We start from the raw sequence: 15063 nt of genomic DNA, 5'->3' as shown, positions 1-15063 counted from the left end.
AATAAGTAAACCCTCCTTTTCTTCTCTGCTTCGCAGATAAGTGCATTTTCTGATGCGAAGGAGCGCAAAGCAGTAGCTTTCCTGAGATGAGAAGCTGCTGTGTAACTTCAACCACCGTGCGGTTACTCGCTGTTTCTCATTAATGAAATTGATCCCACAGCAACAGCGGCAAGCAGAGTACTCCGTTGTTTTTGAAGTTGGGACATGACTTTTAAGTGGACTCCAATTCCTCATTTGATTTCAAGGTCTGCTGTGACTCCGGCAGATTTAATCCTGACCACGTCTTACGGCGATCCATTCAAGCACAGCTGGGAATCAGAGGATAATTTATTTACTTGTATCCAAAGAGAGAAGATTATTTCCAAGTTAATAAAGGAAAGTGTTCTGAAGCGTACTGCCCTTTCCGAGCAAAGGATGATCGGGGGCTATGAACTAAAGCGAGAGGATTCAAATTGCAGTCTTACTGGATCTGAAAAGTGAGTTTCTCTGATACTAAAAATGGCTGTGCTTAGTGTTTGTTTCAGAAAAGAGTGAATTTTAATAGCTTGAATATAGGAAAACACAGGCAGAGAGTGACTGGATAAAACGATCATATGTATTCTCCCCTGGGTAATCTCTCCTGGGTGACAGACAAATTCTCTGGCCCCTTCCAACTCTTGTGATTCAAAAGAAGGATGTAAGGCTTGTAATAATACAAAATACATCATAGTTTCAAATCTAGGGAAATTAATACCAATAGCAGTTCTCAAAGAAATAGAAAACCACTGGAGCAAATATATAGTTAAGAATTTATTTTAAAGTACTGGCTGAACCATTTGTAGAAAAAATTTAAGCTTATTCTGTCTTATTTATTTGCCTTACAGAAATATAACCATGTGGTAGTTTAATGGATAATTTATTATGCCCAATTAAAATCAGGTTTGGTTTATGTTATTTTCACTTTTAATGTTCACCTCTTTTTGTAAGAAAATGACTAACTACCAAATAGGGAATCCCTGAGAAGCCTGTAAAAGCAAGTTTTTCCACATGCTTCTATGTAAAGAAGTACAATATATAAACACACAAATGTTATGAATATTTAGTAAAATATTGAATTTCATTCAAGTAAACCTGAAACAGTGTTTTACTCAGCAATTGACCATTATTGAAAGAGCAAGCAGAAAATGGAGCTTAGTATATTTTTTAAAAAATAATATTTTTAACCAAATAATCACTCAACAAATCATATACAAAATATCCAAAATTAAATTGAGATGCTTTAAACCTACATAGTATCTTCCAAACTGAGGTCCAGAATACATTTTACACACAAGAAAAAGATCATTGATAACTATATTTAGAATTAAAAAGAATTAATTGAGCATAGGAATTTCTGGGCTGATACAACAAAAGGTTTCTTAGTTCATCTCAAAGTAGTGAAACAGTCTGAGAAATTAAAATCTCTCATGCTCTCTTCCCCTCCCTTCTTTCTCTAAGAGAACAAGTATGAAAATATACTCCTAAACATTAAGTATCCATAATAGATAGTCTTCCCTGGCTTCCTTCAAGTCTCAGCTGATGTCCCACCTTCTACAAGAAGCCTTTCCCAGTCCTCCTTAATTGTAATGCCTTCCTTCTGAGATTACCTCAGTCTATCATTTGTATGTCTAGTTTTGTATATTTTCTCCTCTCACCAGTACCACCATCACAATCATTATGAGCTCCTAGAGGACAAAGACTGATTTTTGCCTTTATTTGTATCTCCACTGCTTAGCATAGTGCCTGGCATACAACAGTCATTTAATAAATGCTAGTTGACCAACTGGGCAAAACACTTGATGGATTTTTCTCCTGGATTCTGATATGTCTCTATTCTCAGTAAACTGGACAGAAAACAATTACCATAAACATAAAGTATAGCAATCCAATGCAGAAACTTCTGGGGGTTGTCACAATATAGATTAGTCACCTTTCAGGTGGTAGCAAATATATATTTAGAATGAAAGGAACTGAAAGGAGAAAAAGAACCTTCCCTCCCAGAGCAGTTAGATCATAATTAGTAACTATGTCCACTTGTTTATATTTATGTGCTATTTCTTAGAATGTATAATTGAAGAGAAGCAAAATACTTTACAGGTATTATCTAGAGGTAAATGTTGGTCTCATTTAACAGTTAAAAAAATGAGGTGCAAGGAGGATTATGGATTGGCCCCAGGTCATAAGGCAAGAAGAACTTTGGAATTGATTACATGACTTGAGAGATGCTGGCAAAGGACAGCCTAGCATGGCGTACCCTCATTAAAGAAGACATTATGTTTTATGAGCAAAGCAGAATTGAAGTAGCTCAGAAGAAATGCATGATGAACAAATTTAGAAAATCCACCCCAATTGTTCACATGGACTATTTGTGCGTGACCTGTGGTAGAGCATTCTGAGCTCACATTGATCTTGGTAGCCATAGTTGGACACACTGCAACTTGACTCTAGCATAGTGATGTCATTTTGGTCCTCTTTGAGAATGAAGGACAATAACTAAGGATCAGTGAGGAATTCCTTGAGTGCTCCCAATGGAACTCTAACATGATATGGACAAGAACTGTTTTGTTTTTTTTTTTAAATCTTCATATCCCTTCAGTGCCTAGCACAATATCTTATATAGGAGGAGGGAATGAACATCATCCAGATGAGCAATAAGACCTAAGGCAGTGGTCATGTGATTATCAACAGATACAAGAGATGACGTGAAGAATCAAGAGAATTTGGTAACTGATTAGACATGGAAAGAGGGGGAGGGCAATTCAAAGGAGAATGAAGGAGCATGACTTCGAGTCTGTGATTCTGGAGGCATGGAGATAACCTTGAAAGACAGGAATGCATGAAGGAGGAACAAATTTAAGAGGACATCTAAAGAGTTCTGTTTGAAACATATTGAGACACATGAAAAGTTGTGATTGAAGTACCCTAAAGGCAACTAGTGAGAGCCTAGGAGAGAGATGAGGACTGAATATAAAGATTTGTGAGGTATATGCATAGACATGCGAGATGAACCCTTACTGGCAGATAAGATTACCAAGGGAGAAGATATAGGAAGAGAAGGCAAAGCCTAGAACAGAGCCCTGGAGAATACCTGTTCTAGAGGGAAGTTAATGGATGCCCTTGCAAAGGAGATTGAGAAAGACTGATCAGATCCATAAGGAGAACTCAGAGAATGAAGTATCAAGAAAAGCCAGAGAGGAGAAAATATCTAGGAGGGAGTGAGTAGTGCATAGTATCAAAAGACAGGTTAAGTAAGATGAGTAATGAAAAAAGGCCTCAAATATAGAAGCTGGAACACTTGGTAATCTTAGAGAAAATAGGAATAAATGAAAAGTAAAAGATCTGGACTCCAAATGCAAAGATTGTTTCCCAAAAGGAAGACCATGGGTGCACTAGTGCCCTGAACCTTCCATTTCCCACTGGGCTCAATGTGACCCCTGAAGAGAGGATGGTAGGGGTTAGGGTGGATATCTTTCATCAGCCCCCAAACCACCATTTCCATCTGTACTAGCACAAGGCATCTTCCACCTCCTGCTGCCAAGCCTAATCTCCCAACTAGGATGTCTCACATGATGAAATGGCCTTCCTCCTGACCAAGGATAAGTCCTCTACTTATTCAAGTGATCTCATTCTCTTCTACCTCTTCCAACAGATTGCTCCTCTGTTATCCTCAGTTTTCCACTTATTTTCAATCTCTCTTTGTCTCCCTGCTCATTCCCTACTGCCTACAAAAATGTCCATATCTCCCCCATCCTGAAAAAAAAAACAATCTCACTTGATCCTTCCAAACTCACTATCAACCTATATCTCTTCTACCCTTTGTAGCAAAACTTCTTGAAAAGACTTTCTACAATAAGTGCCTCCCACTTTCTCTCTTTTTTTTAACCCTTATAATCTGGCTTCCAATGTTATCATTTGACCAAAAGTCAAAACTGCTCTGAGTTGCCAAATCCAATGAGCTTTTCTCAATCCTCATTCTCCTTGACCCCTCTGTTGATCACTCTTGCCCCGTTGGTACTCTCTTTTCTCTAGGTTTTCAAGCCCCCCCCCCCCCTCCTGATTTTCCTCAACTATCTGACTGTCCCTTTTCTGTCTTCTTTGCTGGTTTCTCCTCCAGATCATGCCTTCTGACCATAGCTGTCCCTCCAGGTTCTGTCATGGGTCCTCTTCTCTTCTTCCTCAATACTCATAGATTTAATTATCATCTCCATGATGATGATTTTTAAAATCTACCTATCTTGTCTCAAACTCTCTGCTGACCCCCAATTTTGCATCTCCAACTGCCTTTCAGTTAGATGTACAGTAGACATCTTAAATTCAATATGTCCAAGTCAGAATTCAATATGTCCAAACCCTTCCCCCATTCCTTCTACCTTCCCTATTACACTAAAGGGCAATGACATTCTCTCAGTACTTTAAGCTCATGACCTAGGAGTCAACCTGACCTCTTGGCTGGTCCACAAAAATGATATTCTATCTTGCTTGTGGGCATTTTCTGACTATACCTTGTACCTAGAATGCTCTCCCTCCTTCACTCTGACGACTGCCATCCCTGGCTTCCTTTTAAGCCAACTAAAGTCCCACCTTCTACAGAAAGCCTTCCCCAAGTTCTCTTAATTCCAGTGACTTTTTCTGTTAATTATTTCTTATTTATCCATTTTTATGTAGTATTAGATTGCATTAAATTGTAAACTCCTTGAGGGTAGGGACTCTCTTTTGCCTCTTTTTGTATCCCCAGCACTTAGCACAGTACCTGGCACATAGTGGGTGCTCAATAATTGATTGACTGAACTGCATGCATTTCCTTCTCGAGTGCATTAGGGGAAACGGAGGTTAAGTGACTTGTCCAAGGTTACTCAGAGTGTTGTTGTTGTGTTTTGTCCTTCATTTTAGAAGAGGACTATGACATCAAGATGATGACATGACTTGCAGTTGACTTTGATTTGAGGGAAGGAGGGCTGTGCAAGGTCACTAGCCTCACTTTCTCCTCCAGAGAGAAGTCACACAGAGAGGAAAGTGAAGGAGAGAGAGTATTCTAGGTACAAGGTATAGTTAGAAAATATCTACAGCCAAGATGGAATATGGCCATTTCTTTGGCAATAAAACTACATTGACTACCATGTCCATGGGGTGCTATGGTCCATGGGGTCATAAAGAGTCAGCTACAATTGAACAACAAACAACACATTAATCTGATATTTCTCTCTTTTATTGATGTGAGTACTGCTTTGGCTGCACCCTACAAGTTTTGGTATATTGTCTCATTGTAGTCATTATCTTTAGTGAAATTATTGTTTCTATGATTTGTTCATTGACACTCATTTTTCAGCATCAAGTCATTTAGTTTCCAACTTATTTTAAATCTTTGCTTCCTTTAGTGAATGTAATTTTTATTGTTATGATTGATAAAAGAGGCATTCAATGTTTTTGCTTTTCTGCACTTGTGAGGTGTTTATGCCCTAAAACATGGTCAGTTTTGGTGAATGTGCCAATGTGCAGCTTAGAAATAAGTACATTCCTTTCTATTGCCATTCAATATTTTCCAGACATTTAGCATATCTGACTTTTCTAAAACTCTAATCAGGTTCTTCATTCATTTTTTGACTAAATTTTTCTAGGTCTAAGAGGAGTCAGTTGAGGTCCCCCACTATTATAGCTTTGTTGTCTTATTTCTTCTTATAACTTATTTAACTTTTCCTTTAAGAATGTAGATGCTCTCCCATTTAGTGAATATATGTTTAATATTTATATTAATTGCTTCTCTGTCTTTTTTACTTAGGTCCATTTTTGCTTTTACTTTGTCTGAGATCATGATCACTACCTCTGCCTTTTTGATTTCAGCTGAAACATAATAGATTCTGATCTAGTCCCTTACTTTTACTCTGTATTTCTGTTTCAAGTGTTTTCTACAAATATATTGTTGGGTCCTGGTTTCTAATCCATTCTACTGTCCTCTTCCATTTAATTCACAATCTACATTCACAATTATGATTGTTAACTGTGTATTTCCCTCCACTTTATTTTCTTACACTTTCCTTTCTCTTTTTTTCTTACCCCACACCCCTTTAAAGGGTTTGTTTTGCTTCTGACTCATTTTTCCCTGAATTTAACCTACTTCCTCTTCCATTTCCATTAATCCCTTTCCCTCCTATTTTCCTGTTGGGTAAGAGTATTTTTGTTACAAGCTGAGTGTATATATTGCCTGCCTTCCTTTAACTAGTGTAGATGAAAGCTCACTCATCAAGTATCACTTGCTCTTCCAGACTGCCCCCCTCTCTTGTTTTATAAACTATTTGTATACTCCATTTATCTGAGATAATTTTCCCCTTTCTGCCTCTCCTTCCCCTCTCTTCCAGTATATTTCTCTTCCCTACTCTTTCCATTCTTCTTTTGAGAACATCAAAATATAACAGAATCACCCCCAATCCTTCTATCTAATTAGACTCCTGATGATAAGGTTCTGAAGGGCTATGTATATCATCTCCTTGTATAAGAAGGTAACCATTTAACCTTATTTATTACCTTATAATTATAGATCCTGGCTACCTTTTTAATGGCTTCTCTTGACTGCGTTTGTATATTAAATTTTTGACTCAGCTTGATTTTTTCCTCCAGAATGTTTGGAAGTCCTCTGTTCTATTAAAATTCCATTTTCCACCCCATATTATACTCAGTGTTGCTGAGATGTATTATGCTTGGTAGTAAGCCTAGATTCTTTGGCTTATTAAAATTTATATCTCTAAGTTCTCTGCTCCTTTGTAATGCTAAATCATATGTGATCCTGATTGTAGCTCCTGGGTATTTGAAAAAAAAATTTTAGGCTGCTTTCAGTATTTTTTTCCTTGAAATAGAATCTCTAGATTTTGACTCCTTATTCCTGGGAGTTTTTATTTTGGGACTCTTATCAGGAGGTTACAGATGTCTTCTTTTAATTTCTTCTTTGCCCTCTGGTTCTAAGATACTTGGGGACTCTTTTATGATTTTTTCAAATATAATATCTAGGGGTTTTTTTTTGTTGTTGTTCATGGCATTAAAATAGTTTAATGATTCTTAAATGATCCCTTCCTGATTTGTTTCCCAGGTCTGCTATGCTTATGAGATAGTTCACATTTTCTTCTATTTTTCCAATCTTTGACTTTTTTTTTTTAGTATTTGTTATTGTCTATTAGAGTCATCAGCTTTCATTTGACCCACTTTAATTTTCAATGAGTTATTTTCTTTGTTAAAGTTTTGTATCTCTTTTTCCAAGCGGTTAATCCCCTTTTAATATCTTTCTTCCCTAGCTCTTGTTTCTTTTTTCCCTTTATTCTCTGCCCTTCTCATTTGTTTATTATAATAACTTTAGCTGTTTTTAACTCTTGCTTTAACTTTTCTAGTAGTCCTTATTGGTAGTGAGGTTCTTTGAGACTTTGCCTGTAGATGTTTGTAAGTCATGCTCTTCTGTGTTTGTGGTTTATGCTTTCCTGTCACCACAGGAGCTCTTTATCATTCTTTTTGGTTTGTTTGCTCATTCTTCCAGTCCACTTCTGGACTTTGGATTTTATTAGTACTAGGTTCCATATTGTTCTGGGAGGATGTTTGGCTTGAACTTCTGATTTCCTATATCTTTCTACTGCTTTCACAGCTCAGGCTGTGGGGGCCTATATGCTTTAAGTGCTTCTAAAGTAGTGTGATTCAAGGAGAAGTCTGTTCACTGACCCCTTCGTCTAATCTCTAAAGTACCTGATTCATTTTTGTCTATTGACTTCTTCCTGTGTGAGAATTTCAGTAAATTGCTCCGGGACTCAGTCATTTTATAGCTCAGTCTAAGGGTCTACAGTCAGTTACTCAATAAATATGCAGTAAATATTTACTTGTTGTTGTGTTTGTCCTTCCTTCTCGAAGAGGACCATGACATCAAGATGATGACATGACTTGCAGCTGACTTTGATTTGAGGGAATGAGGGCTGTGCAAGGTCACCCAACCTCACTTTCTTCTCCTGAACCATCTGGGTCCAATGGCCTGATATTCATCAGGATGGCTGGATTCCCAGCATGCAATGTGAGACCCTGACCCGTTCAGGTTGGAGTCCTATAGCATTCTCACTTTGAGCGAAATACACCCATTCAATAAATAGGCTTCTTTAAGTAGTTGCTCAAGGGAAGGCCCCTTTAATCAAAAAATAAAAAATTAAATATTTACTATGTGCTAGTCAGGCAACTAGGTGACACAGTGGATAGAATACTGGGCCTGGAGTCAGGAAGACTCATCTTCCTGAGTTCAAAACTGGTCTCAGACTCTTACTGGCTATACAACCCTAGGTAAATCACATGATCCTGAGTAAATCACTTCACCTTGTTTGCCTCAGTTTCCTCCTCTGTCAAATGAGCTGGAGAAGGAAATGGCAAATCACTTCAGCATCTTTGCCAAGAAAACCCTAAATAGGGTCATGAAGACTTCAACATAATTGAAAAAATTCAACAATAATATGCCAAGCACCATGCTAAGTGGTAGGGATACAAAAAAAAAAAAAAAAAGACAGTCTTTACTCTCAAGGAACTCACAATATAATGGAAGATGCAACAAACAAACAAAAAAGTATGAAAAACCTGCATATAAGAAAAAGAAATAATTAAAAGAAAGAATTAGAAGTAAGAAGACTTGGGGAAAGCTCCATGTAGAAAATGGTATTTTAATTGAGACTTGACAGATAAAGGAGAGCATTCCAGGCATGGGGGACAGCTAGAGAAAATGACTGGAGCCAAGGGATGGCATGTCATTCTTGGAACAGAAAGTAGGCCAGGGCAGTGAATTCAAGAGTATGGGGTAGGGAATAAAGTATAAGAAGACTAAGGTGGGGAGGGAGCCCCATATATGCCAAAATATTTATAACTGCACATTTTGTAATGTCAAAGAATTGGAAACAAAGTAGATGACAATTGGGGAATGGCTAAACAAATTGTGGTACTTCAATGTAATGGAATATTACTATGCTATAAAAAAATGATGTATGCATGAAGAGATCTATATGAATTAATACAGAATGAATTAAGCAGAGTCCCCCCCAAAAAAACCTCAATATATACAGTAACTACAGCAATGTGAATAGGAAAAATGCACAAAAATCAAAATTAAATATAACAAAATTATAAAGACTAATCAGGATTCAAATGGAGACATATATAGAGGTGGTAGGTTGACAGATGTATACACTGCATGTGTCTCCTCTCTAAAAACTATTATTTGTTATATGAGAGGAAGGGAAGAGGAGACATGTTGGAGATAATTATGATGATGTAAGAAACAGAAGAATTCAATAAAAACTTGTTTAAAAAAGAATCAAATTTCTGAAAATTTTTTAAACAGTGTGTGTGTTGTGTGTGTGTGTGTGTGTATCTAGATTATGAAGGGCTTTGAATACCAAACAGAATATTTTTTTTGAGAATGAAGGAGACATAGTGATGTTTATAGGCAGAAGGGAAGGAGCCAGTAAACTGGGAGATATTGAAAATAAGTGATAGAGTGGGGATGGCATAGAGGACAACTACTAGAGGAAACAGTATGGAATGGGATGGCGTAGTGGGGTGGGCCTTAATAAGAAATAAAGATACCTCTTTATATGAGACAGTGGTAAAGGAGAAAGTAACAGAAAACAATTGAGTCATATGAAGTGTGGTTGTTGTTATATCTGATTCTTTGTGATTCCATTTGGGATTTTCTTGGCAAAGATAATGGAGTAGTTTACCATTTCTTTCTCCAGCTCATTTTACAGATGAGGAAACTGAGGCAAAAAGGGCTAAGTAACTTGCCCAGGGCTACACAGACAGTAATCTGAGGTCAGATTTGAGGTGCTAGATAGCACCTGCCCCTGTACCCAATACGAGCTCAAGGATCCTCTGGGATCTTTTTTTGGTTTGTTTCAAATTTATTTTTAATTTAATTCTATAAATTATAACAAGTATTTCCATAATATAGTATAATAAAAATATGATTGCATATAAAATGGAATTTATTATCTAAAACTTGCTATTCCTTTTAAATATATAAGAAAGTTATCATGCAAATTTCTTTTTTTCCTTTCTCCCATTAAAGATGGCTTACCATTGCACACAAATAGATGTGTGTAAATTTATTCTATACAAAATTTTATTTATCAGTTCTTTCTCTGATGTAGACAGTGTCTTTCTTCATATATCCATTATAATTAGTTTGGCCACATGTGCAGAGATTCAGTCCCCTGAGGCCTGCTCAGGTCCTGTGTGTGCTGGCATGGCCCACACTGGACTGCACTCTGCCCAGAGTGATGGACACTTCCCTTCAAATTTCCAGGCGTCCTTGAACTGGAGATTTGCTTCACTCCATCATTCTGTGAGTTCTGTAGCTCCAGAATTTGTTTAGAGTCATTTTTTCATAGGTATTTTGTTGGATTTGGGAAGGAGAGCTCTAGAAGTTCTGGCTTTTACTCACCCATCTTGGCTCCTCCCTCCTCAATGATTTTTTTTTTTTACCATTCAGTAGTATTCTATTACACACATGTTCTATTATAATCAAGAATTGAATTTCCAGGATAAGGGAAGAGAAGAGAGAATAAATAGAAAAAAAATTGATCATAAAGAAATATTATGGAACCAGGACAACCAAGACACAAACCTAGAAGAGAATAATTCTGCATCATCTAGAAGCAAAGACTTTAAAACACAAATTTAACAGGAAAAAATGGAGCAAGAGTTAAAAAAACAATATTATAAATAAAATAAAAACTCTACTGGAAAACATGAGAAAGCAAAGAGAGCTCCTGAGAAAAGAACTGGAAGGAGAATAAGCCGCCTAGCACAGGAGATGCAAAACCTTATTCAAGCAACATACTCTGAAATGAGTTTGGACTAGACAAAATCAATGGTTTCATGAAACAAGAAATAGTAGAACAAAATAAATTAAAATCCTGAAAAAAATATGAGAATGTAAATTATTTCCTATTAAAAACAACTGGGAATCTAAGAATCATTAGACTACGTCAGCCATTAAAACAACAAACAAACCCCAGAGGCCACATTTCAAGAGATCAGAAATGAAAACTTCCCAAACCTACTAGAAAGTGAAAATAGAATCTAGTGATTAATCACTTCATGAAAGAAACATCAAAATGAAAAGTCCTACGAATGCCATAGCCTAAATACAGAATTTTCAGGTCAAAGAAAAAGGACTGTATGCATTTAGCAAGAAAGAGTTCATGCATCAAGGAATCACAGGATCACACAAGGTTTAACATTATAAAGGGGGGGAGACATTATTCCAAAAGACGCAGACTTACTGGTAAGAATAATTTACACAGTAATATTGAGCAAAATCTTACAGGAGAAAAAAAGTAGAGTTTTAGTGAAAAAGAAGGCTTCTAAGCATTCATTATGAAGAATATGGAGCTGAATATATGCATTGGAATGTAAACACAGGAATCAAGACCATAAAAAGAGTAAAACTAGGAAGATCTATATGAACTGTTATAGAATGAACTGAACAGAAGAAGGAGAATAATTTGTATAGTAAAAGCACTGCAAAGAAAAAACATTTTGAAAAACTTTAGAAGTATGATGAGTACAGCAAACAACCATGACTCAAGAAGACCAAAAATGAAGCATTCTAAGTATAGAACGAAACATCTTTAGACATGTCAATCATGTGGATTTGTTTTGCTTGACTACGTTTATTTGTTATAAAGATTGTGTTTTCTTCTATTCATTTAGGGTGAGAGCTGGCTTTGGATGGGAGAGGGCATGTAAAAATATTGTGGCCAAAATAAAAGAAGAAAAGAAAGAAAAGAGGGTTATTGAAGGTTTTTAAAAATGTACAGAATAGGAAGAAGCCCAAAGAAACATAAGCAAGCAGGAGAGTTTCAAAAGTAACTTTTTAAAACTGTTTTAACTTTTTTAAAGCAAGCTGTGTGAAATTTGCAATTTCACATATAAAATCCTCTTTTTCTATTATACTTTGTATATGAAAATGTTCATTTTGGGGGCACTTGTTATGTTCAGAATAAAAATAAAAATCAATAACATTCATTTACAAGCCTTTAAGTTATGGAGATTCACAATGTCACATATAGCTCTCTTTTCCTGTTCTTTTTATAAGGAAATATTGTTGTTGATTTTTGTCAGGTTCATAATAAAAATGTTTTTTAAAAGAATATAAAATTGTTTGATGCTAGAGGATTATAGGCAGTTATGACCTCATAAAAACATCAAGAAGCAGCAAAAGGAAAAGACAAACTCAAAGAAAGCTTGACAGGAAAGTCAACTTGAGTAAAATCATCCTTAGCATTTAATGATGAAAATGGAAGAGGTGTCTGGAAATGCAATCCCAGAGAGGAGAACAGCTATGAGCAGTAGAAGGGTAGTAGTATGGACACACAGTGGCAGGGAGTACAATCCCTGAGTGCCCGGTATGAGATAGAGGTGTGTGTTCATCCTTCGTTGCCAAAGAAGACCATGCCATCAGAGAAACAATGACGTGACTTGCACTTGACTGAGTTTTGAGTGAGGGAGGGCTGTGCAGGTGACCAGCCTCACTTCTCCTCCAGAGCTATCTGAATTCATCAGGATGACTGGAGATGACCCAGGATGAGGCAATTGGGATTAAGTGACTTGCCCAAGGTCACACAGCTAGTGAGTGTCAAGTGTCTGAGGTGGGATTTGAACTCAGGACCTCCTGACTCCTGCACTGGTGCTCTATCCACTGCACCACCTAGCTGCTCTATGACAGAGAAGTACCAGTAAGCGTAATGACTAAGAGAATTAATTTGTGAGACAAGAGTAAGCAAAAGTAGAGTGCTAGATGCTATGTAGGCAGTTAGAAGATGCTGTGGATACAGGGAGGTGCTATTCCATTTTAGAGTCCAGGAAACAGGCGGAGAAGGTTAAGTCTTTCCCAGGGGCACAGTTATCGCAAATTTCTGGGCTGCATTTGAACTCAGGTCTGCCCAGCCCCCCTAGCATGACCATGACAGCATGATACAGCTGGGTCACTGGGAGCCGGTGCCTGAGAGCGTACTGTTGCTGGAGCTTGAGGTGCAGGAAGCAGGGAGCCCCAGCTTGGAGCATCTGCGAGGTTGCTGAGAGCAGACGGATGGGGTGCACGCCGTGACTGGGGGAGCATGTGGTGGGCGGGGACAGGCAGGAGACCCCAGACCACTGAGAGCCGGTCCTCGTGCCTCGGGAGCAGGTGGTGCCTGGGAGCCCAAAGGAACGAGGAGCACGTGGTTGGAGAGCCCAGGAGCACGGGGTGGTTGGGCGCCCCCGGGCCTTGACGGTGACGGGGCGCCTAAGGCCTGGTCTGGCAGCCGGGGCTCAGGAGCCCCTCCGCGGGGGGCACTCGTTCACGCTGGGCTGGCTCGGGCAGGGGCCCCGCTGGGGCGCCCACCTACCGAAGAGGTGTGGGGCCTCCGCGCGGCCGCCCCGCGGATTTGTTCCGGAGGCGGGAAGCCGACGCTCCTCCAGGCCCAGGCCCGCCTCGGCCTCCTCGCGGCCCCGCCCGTCACCCGAGGCGGTAGTGACGGCCCCGCGGGGCTTGGAGGCCTGAGTCGGGTCCCGTGAATGCTCCCCGTGCTGGTGGAACGGTGGAACTGGGCCTCTGAGGAGGAGGAGGGAGCCGGGGGCAATTGTGGTTGCCTAGCAACCTGGGCCCAGGAAACCCCTCGGGAGCCGCCGCCGCCGCCGCGTCACCGGCCAGGGGTCACCTCCCCAGGCCCGTGGTCCGGCCCCGGCGCCCTCGACCGCGCCGGGCTGCGGGGCCCGCATGTCCATCTATGGCGACCGGGCCCCGTGCACCTCCCCGCTGTACCCCCGCAGGATGGCCGAGCCGGGCGTCTGTTCCCGGGTCCTCCTCGGGCACCTGGAGGGGGCCGGCGCCCAGGCCGGCGGAGGAGCAGCCCAGGAAGGCGGGGACGGCGCGTGGGCCCAGGGCCCCTTGGGGTAAGAGGGACTCGGCCCTCGGGAAACCCCTTCTCCTCTCAGCCATCACTCCCTTCCCGCCATGGTGCCCGCGCGGCCCCGGAGAGGAAGGACCTTGTGGGGTGCCCTTTGCCCCCTGCCCAGGGGCAGCCACCTAGCCAGCCCCAGGGGGCACAGCCCGCACGGTGCGAGCCAGGGACGAAGCTAGGCGGCAGGAGGACCGTCGTTGGCTCGCTAGCCTTGACCAGGCCAAATTGGGTTCAGTGTCCCCCAGGACTGACCCCTGCCCTTGCCCACGGCCTTTTCCTGTGGGCCCTTATTTTCCAACCCCAAGCCCCGGAGACTGAAGTGCTTCACCGCCGTCCCCATCGTTGGTGATCCATCCAGCCCAATGCACTGGGCCCTTCTGCCAGGGGACACTAGTTACGAGCTTACTGCAAAACCCCGTGCTCGTCTTGTACCAGAGCCCACTTATTTCATGGTTTCATAATTTCATCTCAGCCACTCTCCATTTATAGGCATGTGTACAAAACGCCACTAAAGAAGGCTGGGAACTTGTGGCAGTGGGAGGAGAGTGGGGGTGGGGAACTCTTTCATCCACAAACAGTTATCCAGTCAGTGCCTCCTGTTTCAATCATTGTGCTGTGTTCCTCCTTCGTTGCCAAAGAAGACCATGCCATCACAGAAATGATGACATGACTTGCACTTGACTTTGTTTTGAGTGAGGGGGTACTGTGCAGGTCACCAGCCTCACTTCTCCTCCAGAGTCATCTGAATCTAGTAACCAGATATTCATCAGGATGACTGGAGATGACCCAGGATGAGGCAGTTGGGGTTAAGTGACTTGCCCAAGGTCACATAGCTAGTGAGTGTCAAGTGTTAGAGGTGAGATTTGAACTCAGGTCTCCCTGACTCCTACACTGACGCCCTATCCACTGTACCGTCTAGCTGCCACCTAAATGCCCTAGTCTTTGTGCTAGGCACTACACTAGGTACTTTTTGGAGGAGTACAATTAAAGAGGGCATGAGGCCTTCCTGAGAAGTAAAGTAGAAGTTGGGTCATGTAATACCAAAGTTGGATTCGGGAAACTTGAGTTAGTTCTAAATCACTTACATGCAATGTAT

At 40.5% G+C, this 15063-nt stretch overlaps 1 protein-coding gene across 2 annotated transcripts in view; it reads left to right on the top strand.

The window, feature by feature from the left end:
* The first annotated feature begins 301 nt into the window (after positions 1-301).
* FAM217A (family with sequence similarity 217 member A) overlaps positions 302-15063 on the top strand; it is a 35181-nt gene continuing 20419 nt past the window's right edge. Inside the window, exon 1 of one of the 2 annotated variants that reach the window (XM_072603704.1) lies at positions 302-476. The gene's annotated coding sequence lies outside the window, so the exon portion shown is untranslated. Of the gene's footprint in view, positions 477-13870; positions 13960-15063 lie in introns of those variants that run through there. The other variant, XM_072603703.1, reaches the window with a different exon arrangement.

The sequence above is a fragment of the Notamacropus eugenii genome, chromosome 4, assembly GCF_028372415.1.
Source record: "Notamacropus eugenii isolate mMacEug1 chromosome 4, mMacEug1.pri_v2, whole genome shotgun sequence".
Classification (NCBI taxonomy): Eukaryota; Metazoa; Chordata; class Mammalia; order Diprotodontia; family Macropodidae; genus Notamacropus; species Notamacropus eugenii.
The sequence above is the reverse complement of the archived record's forward strand: the minus strand, read 5'-3'. Positions and strand labels throughout refer to the sequence as shown.